The sequence below is a fragment of the Protopterus annectens genome, chromosome 5.part1, assembly GCF_019279795.1.
Source record: "Protopterus annectens isolate FY-2018-M chromosome 5.part1, PAN1.0, whole genome shotgun sequence".
In the NCBI taxonomy this organism is placed as follows: domain Eukaryota; kingdom Metazoa; phylum Chordata; order Ceratodontiformes; family Protopteridae; genus Protopterus; species Protopterus annectens.
In genome coordinates this window covers 657641911-657660398 of record NC_056736.1, presented here as the reverse complement: position 1 = coordinate 657660398, position 18488 = coordinate 657641911, and positions in this window count along the sequence as shown.

The following is an 18488-nucleotide window of genomic DNA, read 5'->3' as shown; positions in this document are numbered from 1 at the left end:
TAATATATGGGTTTAAAGGCAGGAGATTTTCATCCCCGAGTGTGTCTTGCTGTGACATGGCAACCATAATGATTCTACAGAATTTGTTGCAGTTAGTAAGCATCCATTGGTGATTGCAGTCAAGGACATTAGAAGAGAATTCAGAGCAAGCACAACATTCTGAAGGCGGAGGAGACACAGCTGTGTGTCCACAGCACAGCAGCAATCCTGCAAACCTCATCTTATAATGAGATCACCAACGGAAAGCAGGTACATAGACCACTTTGGTACTCCATGGTTCAGAGAATAACCAATACCAGGAAAAAGTCAATTAAGATCATCTGGAGATGTAGGAGGCAAACCCAGCTCATGCACATTTTTGAGAGACCACTTTAGTTAGTTAACCATTCTAGCAAGATTACATGATTCACTGTGTTAAAAAAATATTGTAAAAGGAAGGAATTTTAAGACCAAGTAAAATATATTGTCTCATTTCATGAGTAAGTAATGGCTGTTCCTATAGTATGGTGAGTCTGAAAAGCAAACTAAAAAGGATCATAAAACTTATGTTTCTTAAGAAAGGAATCAAGGTGCACAAAAAATCATCTTCTTTAAAACATTGTTGATAAAGAACAACTGGAGGTAGAATGAAAACTTTCAAGGCTGTCAGAATCTAGAGAAAGATTCATTAGAATTGGAGCAACTCGTGTCTGCTTTAGGTAAGCTGGAAAGACAGTTAACTCCAGAGAGAACCTGATGATCGTATATAGAACTGGACCTCTTGGGCAAAATAACTAACTTGGTTAGACAGATGCTGGGGTCACAAGTTCTCTGGTGCATACCTGAAATCAGTGTCTTGGTAATCAGGCAGACTGAATTTAGAGCAAGACCTGATGTTTTCATTAATCAAGCCATAACCCTTCCCAGGGAATGCTGTTGACTCAGAATGGAACCTGATGAAGACAAGCTTAGATGTTAAGAAATGAGCAGGAAATTTGCAATCTTCTGCTGTGAGCTTCCTAAGGGTGGGAAGACAGGCTGAACCTCACCTGTCTGCCACTTAGAAGAGCACTTGCAGTTAGTTGGCTGCAGTAGAAATCTTTCTGAACAAAAAGCTGCATTCTTACAAGGGATGTCTGACTGGTATAAAGTGTAGTATTCATTCAGTGTAAGCTTATCTTACATGTGAACCACACTGTGGACACTTTGGCCTTCACCCAGTTTTATGAAGAGAGTAAACAATGAATAAACAAGCGCCCATGTGCATATACAGGGGGTAGATGTACATGACACAGTGTGATGAGATCCAATGAAGTGGTCACAGATGAATTTTAGGCAGAGACTAAAGCATATGAGTCGTCATCACTGATTTCCACAATTAAATGATGCCATCACCACTGATTTCCATGAGGAAATGATCAGTCTTCAACACTGAATTCCCTGAGAAAATGACAAGTCATTATTATATTATTACAGATTTCCATGAGAAAATAATGAGTCTTTACCACTAATTTTCATATGGAAATAATGAGTCCTCATCACTGATTTCCATAAGAAAATGATGCAGAAAAGGAATATGAACATTTTGGGTGGCTAGACTCTAATTCCTGTGTTGCACCAGTTTAGAACCATCCAGTGTTGTTTTACCACAGAACGGGCCAGACAATGGTCAGACCAAGAGGCTGGCTCTGCTGTCAGGGTAGCAGCCAATATATATATAACTGATAGGGAAAAGAAAGTTCATTACATGTTTGAGGTTATCAGTGTGAATAGCAACCACCTGGATTGCACAGTTTTCTTGGCTGTGACCATGACATGCTCAAAGGAGTTGAGTAATCTATTTTTGACTTAAGACAGGGGTAGCAGATGGTAATAAAACTTCTATACCTCAACTTAAGTTCTATCCAAATTGAGTTGCACTGAATAAAAGAAAAGGGTGATCAGAACTGTTGCCAAAGCTGAACTGAAATAATCGTCAAATACGGTTTGTATGATGACTGCCATATCAATCATAACACCACAATGGGTTCAGTGATACATCCCTGATTTGTCTTGACCAGCCCTAGTATCACACTACCACATTGAACTACAAAGCAAAGGGTAAACACTTCCCATCTTTGGCCTAGAGGCACTCCTGAGAACTATAGGTATACACCACCACCACCACAACCACAGAACATGTAAAAGCAGGGTGTTTTGTATAAAGATACAAAATCAGAAAGCCCAGCCCCCATCACCACCATCACTTACTAGCTATAACAGGAAAGGATGCATAAACCTCTGTTTAGTAGATGGGAGAGAACAAAGTTCCAAGCAGGGAAAAAAATTTCTAATACTCGCTGTATCAAGGGATTCTGAAAGAGAGCGGTAAACTTAGGGCATGGCTGTAAACTCAGGGCATTGCCATAACAAGTGATGGGAAGAATGGGATACAGTTTGATGGCCTATAAGCTAAAAAAACTGTCAAACTGGCCTTTTTTTCTGCAGGTCAACTGTCCTTAAGCCAGAGATGGAATGTGTAACTGTTCAGGAGTTTTTTTCTCACAAAAAAGAGAATTTTAAATTTGGTTTGCAAGCTGTTTTTTATAAATTGTCAAGCTGTGCTTAAATAAGTTTGACAGTTTGCAAGCTATCAAGGAATATTCATTGTAATTGCTTATAGATAAGGAGGGTGCCAAAAGGGTATGCTTACCAGGACATCAAATTCCCTTGTTATAGCACTGGCTTGGGGTCCTTCCAATCTGAGTGAATAGTGAGAACAGCCTGACGCAAAAGGAATACTAATACATTTCATATTCTTGAGATAGAGTGAGTGTAGGTAGAAGCTCCCATACCTAGTGAGTGTAGGAAGAAGCTCCCTTACCTGAAAGACAAAGATGGTGTCTATATGGCAGCGTATAGTAGGCTATTTTGGGGAACAGCAAACTACAAAACAATGCTCACTATGTATGGTACAGTAGCATTAATATTGCTCAAAACATCAAAACTGTGATGACACATATTCAACTTTTGACTACTGTGCTCCCTTAAGGAAGGTCTCTAAGGAAATGCTTCTGAAATAAAATAGGTGGGTACTTACAATTGTGTATTGTACTAAAGGTGGTAAGGGAAAAAACAGACTAAAATCTAATATGTAATAAATTGATATATGCAGATGTTGTCTGTAGAAGTCAAAAACTCACATAAAAACTTAACACAGCTCCTCAGCAAAACTTGCTCTTAACTGACAGCTTAAGCACACATATGCCCAAAAAACACATCTGAAAGTAAAACACCATAAAGGCATTGTACAGGTGGCAGACTCCCTTCACCCCATGTGGAGACAGTCTTCACCTCTTCTCTCCCCCTTACTTTATTATTCTTACTTTGAGGTTACTGTTTGTAAGAGTCGCAGTGGTTAGTAAGGCACAAAGGAATGTTGGTCTTTCTTTGTGAGGACCATAAAAGCACAATACTGTTTAAGCAGCACCATACAACTGCCATATGGAGTGAGCAACAACACATGTGAATCAACAATTGTCTTGAGCAATAAAGCTCAAGCAAATGTGATGTGAGCAATCTCATGCAGTGTATAGGTATGTAACCCACAGACTGTGATATGAATACATGAAGGTAGTGTTGGCAGAGAACAAATTGTTTAATACAGTATCACAGTGTGCACAAAGTTACCACCCGTCCCTCTTTACACCAGACATTCTTCAAAAAAAATGGCAAACATCCTGAGATTTGAACACAAAAAAATATTCCTTAGTTTACTCTTACAGCTGCATAAAACAAATATTTTGTATCTAAAATAAGTTAATATGATTATCAAACAAAAGAAACAGTTCAAATTCTACAATGTGAGCAAATAATTGCTGAGTCAGAAGATGCTTTCTGCACGCCTGTATGTTACTGGGCATAGGCTTAACCAGACTTATTACAAGAAATATTTATTTAAAAGTATTTTACATTCCTTGCAGCTATCTAGCACACGTGTGTGTTTCAGACATACTTGTCAAATATACAGATTTTTGAACAATGTCCAGATTTTTGCCTCATATTTTTGGTCTTTTTTCATAAAAGTATGGTTTTCTGGCAAATTAGTGGCAAACCATTAAAGAATGAAGTCAGAAAATGATAGACATTTGAGTTTCAGACTTCATACCCTTCCGAAAATTCATGCTAATGTAAAACCTGTTATTCTATAAACTTTCTAAGTTTGTAAGAGCAATATTTAAAAATTGTCACTATTTTTGGGCCTTTGTAACACTTGGCTTTGTCCAGATTTCTTGCTCTAAGAGGTTGAGAGGCTTGGTTTCAGACTCTCTTAAACTTGCTCCACCTCATACTGTATTTTACATAAATATTTGGGTACATTTTCTTGCAATGACAAATCCATCCATCCATCCATCCATCCATCCACCCACCCACCCATTTACAACCCCTTTTTTCCCATTTTTGTACATGGGGTCGAAGTGTCACTTCACCAGTGACAATCATCTAGAGCCAAGCTTTACACTGACGGGTGGCTATAACTGCGATTAATTCACACATGCAATCACAGCTTCTCAGGTGTTTTCACATTTAGGGTCCATACCTATCAACTTCTTAATGCAGAACTTTTGGGCACAGCCAAAAATAATGGGGGGACAGAGACTCAAAAATCAGGGAGAAATTTTAAATAGTTCTCTTATAAACTTAGAAAGTTGCAAGAAAAACATTTTGATTTAGCGTGCATTTCTGAAGGATATGAAGTCTGAAATTCAAATGTCTGCTATTATTTAGTGGATTCAGTCATCAATGATGTAACAGAAAAACATATTTTTATGAGAAACAGACAAAAAATACGCAGCAAAAATCCAAACATTCTGGAAAATTCTAGACAGTTGAAAGGTATGCTAGGTCTTAGAGTACAGGCAGAGTATGGCACAGTAATATATCAGTTGATACTGTTGCTTCACAACCCTTGATTGCCCCGAATGAGTTGCCAGTTCTGGTATATACTCTGCAGAGTGTGCATGTTTTTCTTGTGTCAATGTGGGTTTTCACTGGGATATTCATTTTCTCCCAAATCTAGTCATGCTGATAGGTGAATTGATAATACTCTGAAATGCTGGTAGATATGTGTGCATTCTATGATGCACTGGCATCCTGCCCAGGATGGTTCTCTGCCTCACAACTGTTGCTTGCAGAGATCTGAATTGGCCATTTGGTCATCATATGTTTTTATATATTTATTTTTGTATTCTTTTGTCAACCAGCAAAGCTCACTGGACAGAGTTATCCCTTTTCAGGGATAACCTGGGAGAACCAGTTATTTTTGTGGTTGGAGCATTAGTACTGTAGTAAGGTGCGAAAGGTATCGGGGTCCGTCAAGTTCTCTTTCTCATTTGAAACAGTAAATGGCAACTAATGTAAAACATGCAAAAGTTTACAAAAAGAAAGAATATGTATCTTGTTGATCTAAATGAAGTTGATGATATCTTAAACAGCAAAAGAATGTCTTGTTTATGAGACTTTGTTGTCTTTAAGCCTATTATTTACATCGACTGGCTCTTGTACTGGATTACCATGCCATTGTGTACCTGACTTTTATTTAGTTAAAAGATTCACCCATGGCTCTTTAACAAGAAACAGCAACAAGAAGGAAATGTGATATTGCAGCCTTTGAAAAATCAGTTATTTTAAATCCATACCGGATAAATAAAAATGAAGTTAAAAGTGACATTTCATCTCTGAAGCCATTTTGGAATGATACATAAAGAGGAAGAGAAGCAAAAGAGTCAAAGAAGTAAATGCACAGTAGCTTTATCAGTCCTCCTCTAAGGACCTTGTCATGACCTTGCCAAAAACAGAGTGAAAGCTCCCTTTCTGCAACAGTAAATCTTCCAATTTTACAGTCAGTTGAACAGCAATGGAATAATTTGCTTCAGCTTGCTGTCACAGAGAGACAGAGAGACAGAGAGAGCAGAGGCCTACTTTTGTGAGTAGCTTAAGACCTTCGAGCCTGTGATTCAGTGTAAGCTAACACAGTGTGCCCTGCTAAGAATCACAGTTTGCATCACCTGCTTCTCAGTACAGGTGTTGACCTCTGAGTCTACCCTTGGCCTTTGAAACTGACAAGGCATGCCTGTACCATTGTACTAGAGAGAGAAAATTCAGCCACTGGAGGAACGATTTCCTTTTTTCAACCACAAGGAAACAAAGTGAAGCAGAGGTTAAAGGCCACAATCAAGGTCTGGAAGGGTTAGATTTAGTTAACATCAGATGCTTAAGCTTTTACCAACTGTGCAAAGGAAGCTGTAATGAAAGATGCAATTTGTTGTTTTATTCTCTTTACATTCATGGTGTTAAATCTATTGACTGTGACAGCTAAAGAAAGTAGGGATTACATTAAGTCTTTCAGCCTTTTGAACATAAAGAGGTTTTGCTGTGATGCTAAAAGTGGATAATACTGAGCGACTATGGAGAATTTCATGAACTCAGTAAGTTGGTAAGTAAGTTGTTTAATAGAGAGCTCTGTACATGAGGCTTACTGCTAGAGCAGTAACACCCTACACATTTTTATTATTATCTTTACTATATCTGGCACAGAGTTGTACAAAGCTTGATGACTGTGAAAGAAAAACTTAGGTTTGCATGTTTCCTCTTTATCTTATCTAGGAATAGGTATGCACATAAATTGATTAGTACTGAACCTAATTAAACAGTTTGCAAGATTTTCTTTGCCTGAACAACATTTAACCTGGAGGCAACATTTCTCTTCTGCTTTTAAGAAGTGATTGTACATATCTGCATCATCTAAATGACATCACCCAAGTCCTAATGTACATTGCTAATGGCTGTAAGTGACCAGCTCCATGGTGCCATATATTCCATGGCCTCATGGCAATTTGTCATAGAAATATGTGGAACTGTTTCAGTCACTGGCAACAGACCAATGTTGAAAATTCATTGCAAGGTGTGTTCTGCAAAACACATGAGATCATTTATTCATTTAAATTTTGTTAACCAGATTAGTCCCACTAGGCTAGTGGCCTCTTTTTCTTTGGAAGACCCAAGGTGGTATGTATACTGACTAGAGAAAAGCTGACAAGGGCACTTCCATTACATCCACCTGGGTTGCCACCAATGTAGGCAGATAGGGCCGCAGGTTAACATCACATCTGAATGACAGCACACTCAGTAGTACAGTGACCCCTAATATTGCACTGCAGTGTTAGTGATATAGCATGAATACAACCACCTGCATGGGAACAGAACCTATATCCTTCTGATTTCCAGAACTAAAGGGGAGTGGTTTACATACTGAGCCACTAACACTGCCAAAGGATTGGAACCTGACTGGAGCAGACTGGGAGTTCTTGAGCTCCATGGTAGAGAGGATGTTGGAATAGAATGAAGGCCTAGATTATAAAGAGTTCAGCTAACTAGTGGTAAGAACTCAGAAGGACAGAATTCTGGATGTGGTACTCTCGGGGGGGGGGGGGGGGGCAGAGATGTCTAGGTGAAAGCAGTAATAGCCAACAGTGATCAAGCCCCGAGTGGTTTATAATAGGGGAGAAGGGCAGACAGAGATGATATTTTACCAGAGTGTATTTATAAATTCTGGTAAGCTTGGTGTTAAGGATCATAGATGAGTTGGGAACCGGGAATAAACTGAGTAAGTAAATAAGCTATTGGAATGGGTTCAGATGCAGCAGTTAGGGATGTGGACAAGGGTTTAAAGAGGGGCAAAAAAGGAGGCCTGTACAGGAAGGTGAAGTGAAGCTTACAAATGCGGCAAAAGATAGGGCTTACAGGAAGTAGAAAGGAGGGATTGAGGAAATGGAGGCGAGGCATAATACAAGGAGACAAGCAGCAGGGCAACATATGAGGTGAGAACAGCAAAGGTAGAATTTGAAAAGGAGCTGGCAGCAGGAGGTAACAGTGGAAGAAAACTTCAGGTATACATCAGTACATCAAAAAGATGGAAGTAAGGCATAGCTCTGACCAGGCTGAGCAAAGATGATATTAAGATCAGGGAAGAATGGGAAAAAGCAGCTTTCCTGAATGAATATGCCTGTCTTTATGAAGGAAAGCAAGTAGAGAGCACTATGCTGGAGGGAGGCAGGGCAGGTAGGTAAGTGCAGTGATCAGACACTAAGATAGACAGGGAGGACATTGAGAAGAAAATAGATTCATTAAGGAAGGATAACTACAGGGGACAGAATAGGTATCTCCCAGCATCCTCATTAATCTGTCCAGTGTGCTGGGAGACTCCTTGAAATAGGGTTTTAACAGATCACTGGCCATTTTGCGTAGATGCCTTAGGACCGCAAGACAGTATGGCAAATATTTTTATATAACCAAGGGAGCAGGAAGAATTCAGGGAATTACAGGTCTGTTAGCTTGAAAGCAGTTTAGAATAAGTCCTGAGGGAAGGGCATTGTTTTTTAGAGGATAAGAGTCAACATGAGAAGAAGCAGCTGCCAGTCTGAACTAATGCAAATTTGTGACTGGGTTACAGGAACATGTGTCAGGGGAATATTGACAGATTTTGTGTACCTGGCCTTCACCATTCCTTTTGACTCAGTTCCATACAGGGGCGGATACAATATCTGGAGGTGATGGGGGTAAAATGAAAACTGAGGAACTGGATTACTGTATGGTTGACTGGTAGATATTTAAGAAAATATGACAAATAAGGAAAATAACCTTAAGGAGTTTGTCCTGGGTCTGGTTTTCTTTGATGTGTTTATTTCAGACATAATTTGATTGCACAAATTTAGGTGCAGCAGTAGAGGATGGGAGAAGAGTTCAAAGAGCGGCTTGAAAAAGCAAACAAAGTCAATAAAAAATGGCAGCTGAGTTTCAGTGCAGACAAATGCAAAGCACTGCACCTGGGCTACAGCAGCTTTAGTTATACTTCCATAGGTTCATAGGTAGGTACTAGGCTATTGGCCCAAGGGCCTAAGTAAGCCTAGCCAACAAGGTTCCCTGGCTTACGCCACCCAAGAAAGTTATTTTCCTGTGCCCCTGTCGAGCAGAGCCACAGAAGTGATCATGGGGTGTATTTCCTATTTCCCATCTACTCATCAAGATTTTTCTTGAAGAGTGCTAATGAGGAACTTTGCTTGACATAGATGAGTAGCTTGTTCCAGAGTATGGGAAGTCTCTGGGACAGGAATCTATCCCTCCAGCATGTCCTGTTTATTGTGGTGACAAGGTGTAGGTCTCTAGAGCATGTAGCTCGGAGGGATTGGGATTTCATTAGGTGTAGCATGTCCAACAGCTCTGGGTTTGACATAGCTTTATATGTTAGGTGGAGGTCACCTCAGAGTAGGCGATATGCTACAGAGTAAAGATGGAGTTTTTTGAGATGGTCAGTGTAGGGCATCTGTTTGAGGCCAGTAATCCTCTTTGTGAGGTACTTCTGTGGCCTTTCCAGCTGCTGCAGATGTCTTGTGAGGTACATTCCAAAAGGGGTATTGTACTCTATAATGGGTCTAATGAGTGTCAAGTAGAGGGAACAATGACCTCTTTTTTCCTGGATGAGAACCTTTTTGTGATGAGGTGTGCTATGTAGAAGGATTTCCTGACTACTATGGCGATATGATTATCAAAGGAGAGACTACTGTCCACCTGGGTCCCAAGGTCTCTTATCACACATTCGTCATTAAATAAACTGCCAGCTATGTGGTAGTTCATGGGTACAGAGTTTTTACCAAAGGGGATGACAATGCACTTTTTGGCATTGAGCTTGAGGCCATGGCTCTGACCCCAGGCATCTGTCTCAGTGAGGCCTTTCTGTAGGATGTCCACATCATTTGGGGACTCAACTATGGCTCCTAGTTTTTAGTCATCTGCAAACTTTGTTAGCCAAAAGCCTTCTGTGTTGGCCTGTACTTCAGAGAAGTAGATACCAGACAGGAGAGGTCTCAGGACTGAACCCTGTGGCACTCCACTTGTCACTGGTTTGAAGTCAGATTTGGAGCCTGCAACTTTTACAGTATGGATTCTGTCAGTGAGCCAGTTGGCAACCCATCTTGTGACATAGGGATTTATACCTAGTGTAGTGAGTTTAGCTATAATTCCAGAATGGGGGATGGTGTTGAAAGAGGTGAGGGCAAGATAGGGTGTGTGAACCACCTTACCCTTGTCTACGCCTTTGGTGACTGCCTAAAAGACGTTGATCAGCTTCAGGAGGCACAATCTGCCTTTCACAAACCCAAACTAGGTGGGGTCCAGAGTTTGGAGGTTACCAATGTCTTTGTTTATGAGTTCCATGATGATACGTTCCATGGCCTTCCAGACCAGGCTTGTCAGGCTAATAGGGCGATAGCTCCCGGGATCAGTGGTGGCTCCCCCTTTGTGGAGTGGGATAACTGTTGCTGTGTGCCATTCAGTGGGCACAAAGCCTGATGTGAGGCTATGATTGAACATGGTGCTTAGGTGGGGAGCCAGTTCGTTCTGAAGTTCGTGTAAAATGTAGCTTGGGATTTTGTCTGGTCCCACGGATGCTGCGTTTTTGGCTTTAGAGAGTGCAGCTTTTACCTGTGCAGTTGTGATTACAGGGACTCTGCATTCTTCCTGTATAGATATGGGCCCTTTAGGGGGTGAGAGGTGGGTAAAGTTAGCACTGAACCTATCTGCCAGGATGTTGGCAATATCAGTTGGTGCCATTGTGCTGTAACTCAGAGCAGATCTGGGTGTTGCCATTGAGATTCTTGACATAGCTATAGAATGCTTTGTGGTTGTCCCTAGAATCAGTGGCAATTTTGTTTTTGTAGCTAGCTTTGGAGGATCTTATAAGGGATCTCAGCTTCTTACTGAGGCTGACCAGGGAGCTCCTCCACTCATGAGATTTTACTTTCTTTTGCAACAGTTTCTTCCTTCTGTTGTAGAGTTTCTTTATGGCAAGTGACTATCAGATTTGCTTCCTTTTTTGGAGGATAGCATCTTGGTTCTTTTTGGGATAGCCCAATCCATGCACTTGTGTAAGTGCTCATAGAGTGCATTTGTGTAGGATTCAGCAGTCTTAACTGTATTGTCCATCTGCATGGGTGTCATGAAGCTCGTCACTTCTGTCTTAAGAAGCATGAAGTTGGCTTGGGAGAAATTTTTTACCATGGTTTCCTTAATGGAGGGGTGGGGGGTGGGATGTGGATATCTAGGGTGATTAGCTTATGGTCGGATCTGACCAATGAGGAGTTGACTTCAGGTGTGGAACACTGGTCACTCATATTGGTATTGACTAGATCTAGGATATTGTTGCCCCTGGTGGGGGTGTGGATAAGTTGATCCAGGACATTGGAATTTATGAATTCCAGAAAGAGTTGAGTGAAGAAGTTGGTACATGAGTAGTTTTCCCAGTTAATGGTGGGGTAGTTGAAATCGCCCATTATTAGGGTGTTTGGTTGAACCCAAATGTTTTCCAGTATATCGAGAAAAGAGGAGTGGGAATCCTGGGGCATGGTGGGGATCTGTAGGAAGCTACAATTTGGATTTTAGTTATGCCCAGTGTTAGTTGTACTTGAATAACCTCGGATGCATTATGCTGAGCAACTAGCCTGGAGATGTGGATATCCTTAATGAATAAGGACACACCTCCACCTTTGGTATTCCTGTCCAGGTTGGGTGGCCGAAAAGTGTAGTTTGAGTTATAGCCTGGTAATGCTATAATGGGGGTGATCTCTGGAGCCTTGAACCAGGTCTCAGTCACTGCACAGATACTGATGTTCTCCATTTTAAGGAGTGACTTGAAGGAGTACATTTTGAGATTTAGACTTCTAGCATTGAGTAGCATTACCCTCAGTTTTTCCTTGGCTGTGCCTGTTATAGTGGTGAATTTGTCATTTGAACCTTGCCTAGAAAAGGCACTATAGGGGTGGCAAGAGCCTTAGCCAGTATCCAGAATCCCAGTGGTGAAGGGTTCAGGCCATCTCTGGCAAAACATTGTGGTCTGTCAACCATGTCATCCCAGGCAGACAGATATTGGATCCCCTTAGAATGACACCAGAAGCTTAGCCAATTGTTGAAGTCAATCATTTTGTCCTTGTACTGTGGTATCATTCTGGGCAATGGCAGGATGCTACTCAGGACTAGGGTCATACCTGCCTGGGCTACAAGATCGGAGAGCTCTTCCATGTCTCTTTTCATGTAGTCCAGGGAGGTATGTCTCAGATCATTCACACCAACATGGACAATGACAGAGTTATATGTGTACTTGTTTTGGAGTGACCTGAGTGCGTGGGTTATGTGGCAGATCCTGGCACCCAACAGGCAGCTGACAGTAACCTTCTCCTTGTTTAGCCTGGTGAGTGGGACATCAGTGTGCCTGACTATAGAGTCACCTATGACTAGTGTATTGGGTACGTTGTTTTGCCTTATGGGCTGTGGTTGAGTGGCACACTGAGTCTGTAGGCTATGTGTCATTTGGGTTGTGTTGGGGGGGTGGAGGTTGCTTGCATTTCTGCTTTGGAGGTCTCTGTTGCTTGAGCAGATTATTATTGAGTGCCTCTGTGAATGCTTTTGTGTTTCTATGTGTGGATTTTGGTGGTGTAGGTTTAGTGGAACTATGTGATGAGTGTGGTGTGGTGCAAGTGTTTACCTTTCCTTTTGACTGCCAAGTTCAGTCTTGGTTGGAGAGAGCTTTACCTCCAGTTTGGCTAGATAAGTGCATCTCTCACAGGTTGTAGTGTAGTGTGGTAGGAGGAGAGGGTTGTCTGTGTACATGAGGCAATTGCTACATTGCCCCAAGATGCCCAGATTCATCAGGTAGACTGGAAAGAACACTGGGAGCTGACCGTTGGACATGCCTGAATAAAAAAAACTATTTTCCTCTAGACAAGTGAGGAAAGTGAGTACAAGAGCTGTTTTCCTCTAGGTAATGAGGAAGGTTGAGTGCTGTAGTAATTTGTAGCTTATTTAGTGCTCACAACAAGTTCTGCACAAGTGCTCAGCACGAATAAGCATATTCAAGTGCTAAAACTAAGAATCTGTATCTGAACTATACTAGTTACAGGAAAGGAACAAGTGTAAATGGGGGCTTTTAAATCAGAAAGTTGAAAGAGATGGAAACATTGCCCAAACAGCCAATAACTAAATTTCTGGGCCAGAAACTACTCCTTATGTGGTATATAGGTTACCTAGTGCTTACCACTCTCACTGATAAGCTAGCAGGCTTCCCTCCAAGACAAAAAAGGCTTGGGGGCCTCAGGAGCTTACAAACAGTTCTGGATACAGCGAATCTGTATCTGGACTAAACTAGTTACAGGAAAGGGGGAAACAAGTGCAAATGCAGGCTTTTAAATCAGAAAGTTGAGAGAGAGGGAAAAACTGCCCAAATGGCCAATAACTACAATTTCTGGGTCAGAAACCACTCCTTATGTGGTAGATAGGTTACCTAGTGCTTACCACTCCCACTGATAAGCTTGCAGGCTTCCCTGCAACACAGATAGGCTTGGGGGGCTCAGAAGTTTACAAACAGTCCTGGATATAGCAAATCTGTATCTGGACTAGACTAGTTACAGGAAAGGCAGGAAACTCCAATCTCTCTTCTTTATCAACTCAAACTTTTGTAAAATTCTTCATCAACTCAAACTTTTGTAAAATACTGCATCTGGTTCCCTTGCCAACTATCCAGAATTTTGTTTAATTTTACACATAATGATTATCTATATATAATCTGCATTAATTGCACATGCATGTATATAATTTGTATATTTTCAGACTAACAGTCCTTGAAATTGGTACTTGAATTCCTGTATGTTGGAGCCTTTCTCATTGGGACTCCACTGAAAAAAGGCCTAAGTCCAGGATGTCTATCCCAGTTAGCAAATGTAATAAATTAGAACAATAAATTGTAAATAAGTATGAACTTGGGGAGTGGAGCTTATGGTGGAAGAAGTATCTAAGACTGTTGATAACACTTGGACTGTACCACCAGGAGCAGAGTGTTTAGACTATACCACCAGGAGCAGAAGGTTAAGGCAGTGGGTGCAGAGAACAAAATAATGAAGTGTATCTTTGGGGGCAGGGTGAATACACTTCAGAATTAAATTGGTAATGTTTGTAGTCTTCTGAGCCACACATTTAATACAGTGTGCATACAGCAGTGTTGATCACTCCAGGACTGAAATACTGGGGGGGGGGTCAGTAGCAGCAACAAATAAGAATACTGGGTTGCATCATCAAGGAGATAGGCTTCAGAAGCAAAGAAGCAACACAGCCCACTCTCTAAGGTCCTGTTCAGGCCACACCTTGGATTCTGCACACAGTTTGGGAGGCAAGGCAATGAGAGGGAGATTAGGCTGTTCTAAGGAGTCCACAAGAAAACTACCAGAAGGTTGGGAAGAATGGATAGGAAAATATATAACTAGATTAGAGGAACTGGAAATCTTACTAAAGACTAGAATAGACAAGAGGCAGTGTGATATTTGTGCACCAGATCATGTCGGGGAAATGTGAAGGGGAGGGCGGGGCAGAGGAGGCAGATTCTAAGGTCCAACTTCTCCCTGGATCTGTGAAAATATTTCCCAGTGGAGCCATGGCCAAGATTGTGGACTCATGGAATGGACTACCAAAATGGGTGGTAGAGAGGGAATCCACAGAGACTGAAGTGGGTGTTGGACAGGTGAAAAAGGGATTAGGTGGAAAATAGGAAAAGAGTGTATACGAATGTCAAATACACTTAAAGGGCATACTGGTTAGGGTAAATGTCTCTTTCTGCCATCAAAATAAGTGTAACAAAATGTAAATTATGTGAACATTATGATGTGATTAGACAAACTGTATAGTCACAAGCCATGCAAAATGCTGGGAGAATCAAATCTGAGGTTGCTAGATGTGGCATATTTTAGAACTTGTCACTGAACTCTCTAGGATATGTAGCCAATTTCAATAGTAGTAAAGCAGTTCACAGTATGTAAATGAAACAATTGTATCTTGCATTTCCATACAGCAATATGCAGACCGACTCAAAATTAGTCACTAGGGAGAAGACACTGTAAAGGCAGGCATTACACATGCTCATAGCAAAGACATCTACCTCCTGTGCAAACATTCACACATAATATTAAGTCTGTAATATCTATAGCATCATAACACTGTTATAACAATGGATTTGTATTTCCCAGAAAGAAACTGTCACAGTTAAATTTCAGCACTGTAATTTGCCTATTAAAAGTGAAAATAAAATATAATTTTTGTAGATTGTGAGTCAGTTGTTTGAAGAAAAAGAAACACTCAAATATCCAACATACATTCATGAAAATATTTTCTTTTAAATAAATGTTGGTAAAAAGGAATGAAGAAACATTTTCTTCTGGAAGGGGTGGACTACCTAAAACTCTTTGTGTAAGATGGCAGCTTTCATATCCCTTCTGAAAAATTATATTGTTAAATTTGAGATTGGTACAGCTCAGAGAAAAAGAAATATTATTCCTTGGTTATGATTTTGATATATTTGATGAAACAGACTTTTCAGCACTGTTCTGTTTTCTTTTCATTGAGGATTGCTATTCTGAGTTAACATTAAACAGTTGACCTACTACCTTGTTCTAACCTTGAACCTAACTGTGTAATCTTCTTTCATGTATGTCATATTCAACGCACACTACTGTTAGTAGCTACACCACTTTTTTTTGGAAATGCCAGACATTTTCTAGGACTGAAGAGTTAACTGTAAATATATAAATGAGAGCTGGAGAGTACATTATGGGCCCAATCAGTGACCCCCCCCCCCACACATACACACACACACACACACACTCTTAGTGAATACACCATTTCTCAAGTTCTGTTGGTGGTCATGAGTCCAGAAATTCTATTAGTACTATTTTATATTCCAGTGGCCAAAACAGAGATTAAATAAACAAGAATAGGAAACAATATTAGCTAATGCCATCTGATCTCCTTTGTTTGTGTTTATACAGTTCGCAGTTTCTATAAGTAATAGGAGTTCTTGGGGTGCAGCCCATCCACATGGGGACAGAGAGGGGATTAAAAACCTGCAGAAATGTTTTTTTGTTGTTTTTACTGTTTTGAATTGTGCAATGTTATAAGAGAAGGCTTCAATCTGAACTGAAAGGATTTTACAAGTGCTCCACTTCCATCCCAGGTTTTGCTCCACTGTTGGTTCCATATATAAATGCATACAAAATAATATTGCATTTCCAGTAGGAAATAGACCAATTGAGACAAATCAGTCCATTCATAGGAGGTACCTCTACCACCCACTACAATAGCTCAGTGGCCTATACCACCCACTACCATAGCTCAGTGGCATGGAGCACTGAGGGGTTAAGAGACTTATCTGCAGACATACAGCTATTATTTGTATGATAATCAATTGGATGCCCTAAACCAGAACAATAAAGGTTATGTTATGACTCATAAAACAAAACCATAGCATATGCAATGTCAGAATTTGACAGAAACATCCAAACGCAAGGTAGCAGCTTATTTGCAAATCTCTATTTGTCTCATAAATTAGATGCAGATCAGAAATATAGCATATACAAAATACGCAAACTCACAAGAATAAAATCTCAAGCAAGTTTAAAGAAGACAAGATTTCATGTAAGAAATGTGAAAAAAGATAATGAATTGATCAAATTGTTTTTGTTTCCCTGGATTTCAAGCCAGTAGTTTGACCATTGTAATTCATTTATTCTCCATTTACAAAGTGATTCATTGATACATAGTTTATTTTATTTTATTTATTTTACTTCCAGTTTGATGATCGGGGAGGTCCACTGGGCTCAAAGAGCCCGTTTTTAGTGGAAGACCGGGAAGAAAAGCTCCGTAGTACAAAGTACAAGCTACATAATATAAAATACAATACATAGTTGCAAAAGGTACCAGTAAAACAACTTGTAGGTATTAAATAGCAAACTAAGCAAAGTTGAACTGCAACATATACAAAATATATAATACATATTTACATTTTACAGGTTGAGAACAGTACAGAGTTAAATTTGTGCATAGGTTAGAAATGTCTGAGAGTGATATAAAACTAACGTTAAAATAGGGTTAATCCCTGGTGGGTAAGTAAGAATGAAACGTTGTGTGCAATAAATGCATTCATGTAATTAAGCAAGTTAGGTAGGTAGAGTACATTTGCACTTCCATTTATAGGAGAGGTAGGAATGGAGCTGGGTTTGAAGAGTTCAAAGTTTTCAGAGATTCTTAGAGATGTAGGGAGAGAGTGCCATTTTTTGGCTAAGGAAAAGGATAGGAGAAGCTGACCAGCAGGTGATTTGGTTTGTATATAGAGATTAGATTTTGGTGGGCAGATCTTAGAGGTCTGTGTGGGGTGTATAATGGTAAGATCTTTGCAAGTGCAGGACATTTAGTTGGTTTGAAAATAAGCTTGTGAGCTGTGGAAAGTTGAAGGTAATCTAGGTAGTTGGGAAGTTCTAGCCACTGCAGCTGGTGGAGAGGTATACAGTGGTGAGTGGAGTATTTGGATGTGGTTGCGAACTTTGAGATTTTGTTGTAGTAGGTTTCCAGTTTAGAAGAGATGGAGGAAGATAGGTTGGTTAGTAGGGGAGAGCACCATACATCAGTGAGGGTATAAGTAGGTTGTGGCGAGGGTCTGTCTAGTTGAAGGGGAGAGAAAGTGCGAGTTTCTGTACAGCATGCCATTTCTGATGGGTTTTCTTAATATTTAGCTGAATATGGGTATCAAGTTTTAGATGTTCATCAGTAGTAACCCCAAGAAGTGGAGTTGGCATGGCTGATAATATTGAAGGAGGTTTTATTGAGAAGGAGAGATTTTGAGGGGGTGAATAGTAGGTTTTTGATTTGTTGGCATTTAGGGAGAGATGATTTTGAAGCATCCAGTTCTCAGTAGTTGAGAAAGCAGTTTGAGTTTTAGTTTGGAGCTCAGGGAGGTTAGAGACAGAGCAGACTAAAGTTGAGTCATCTGCATATTGTACTATCTTAGTGTTAGGAATGGCTGCGTGGAAATCATTAATGAAGATATTAAAGAGCATAGGGCCGAGTATGGATCCCTGGGGTACCTCAGTTGGGGTTCATAGGTTCATAGGTTCATACTAGGCTATCTGCCCATGGGCATTTATAAGCCTAGCCCAGAGTTTTGTGGCTTTCGCCACCCCTTTAGTTTGAAGGAAACTATGCCCATTATTTTGCTGTGCCTCTGTCAAGCAGTGACACTGAGGTAATCCCTGGGGTATATCTGCGATCTCCCATCCATTGGTCAAGATTTCTCTTGAACAAGGCCAGCGAGGTGCTCTGCCTCACATGTACCGGGATTTTGCTCCACAGCATAGGGTTGGAAGGAAGACATAGGTGCCAGTTTTCCATTTCACAGTCTGGGATCTATCAGAGAGGTAGCTGCTGAACCAGGTAATGGTGTTTTGTGAGAGGTTAAGATTAGAAAGGCAGGTAAGAAGGTGGGTATGGGAGACTGTATCAAAAGCCTTGGAGAGGTCGAGGAGGACTGTACATACAAGTCACAGGCGTGGTTTATGATGTCTAGAAAAGATAGAAGAGCAGTTGATTGTGCTATGGCCAGGACA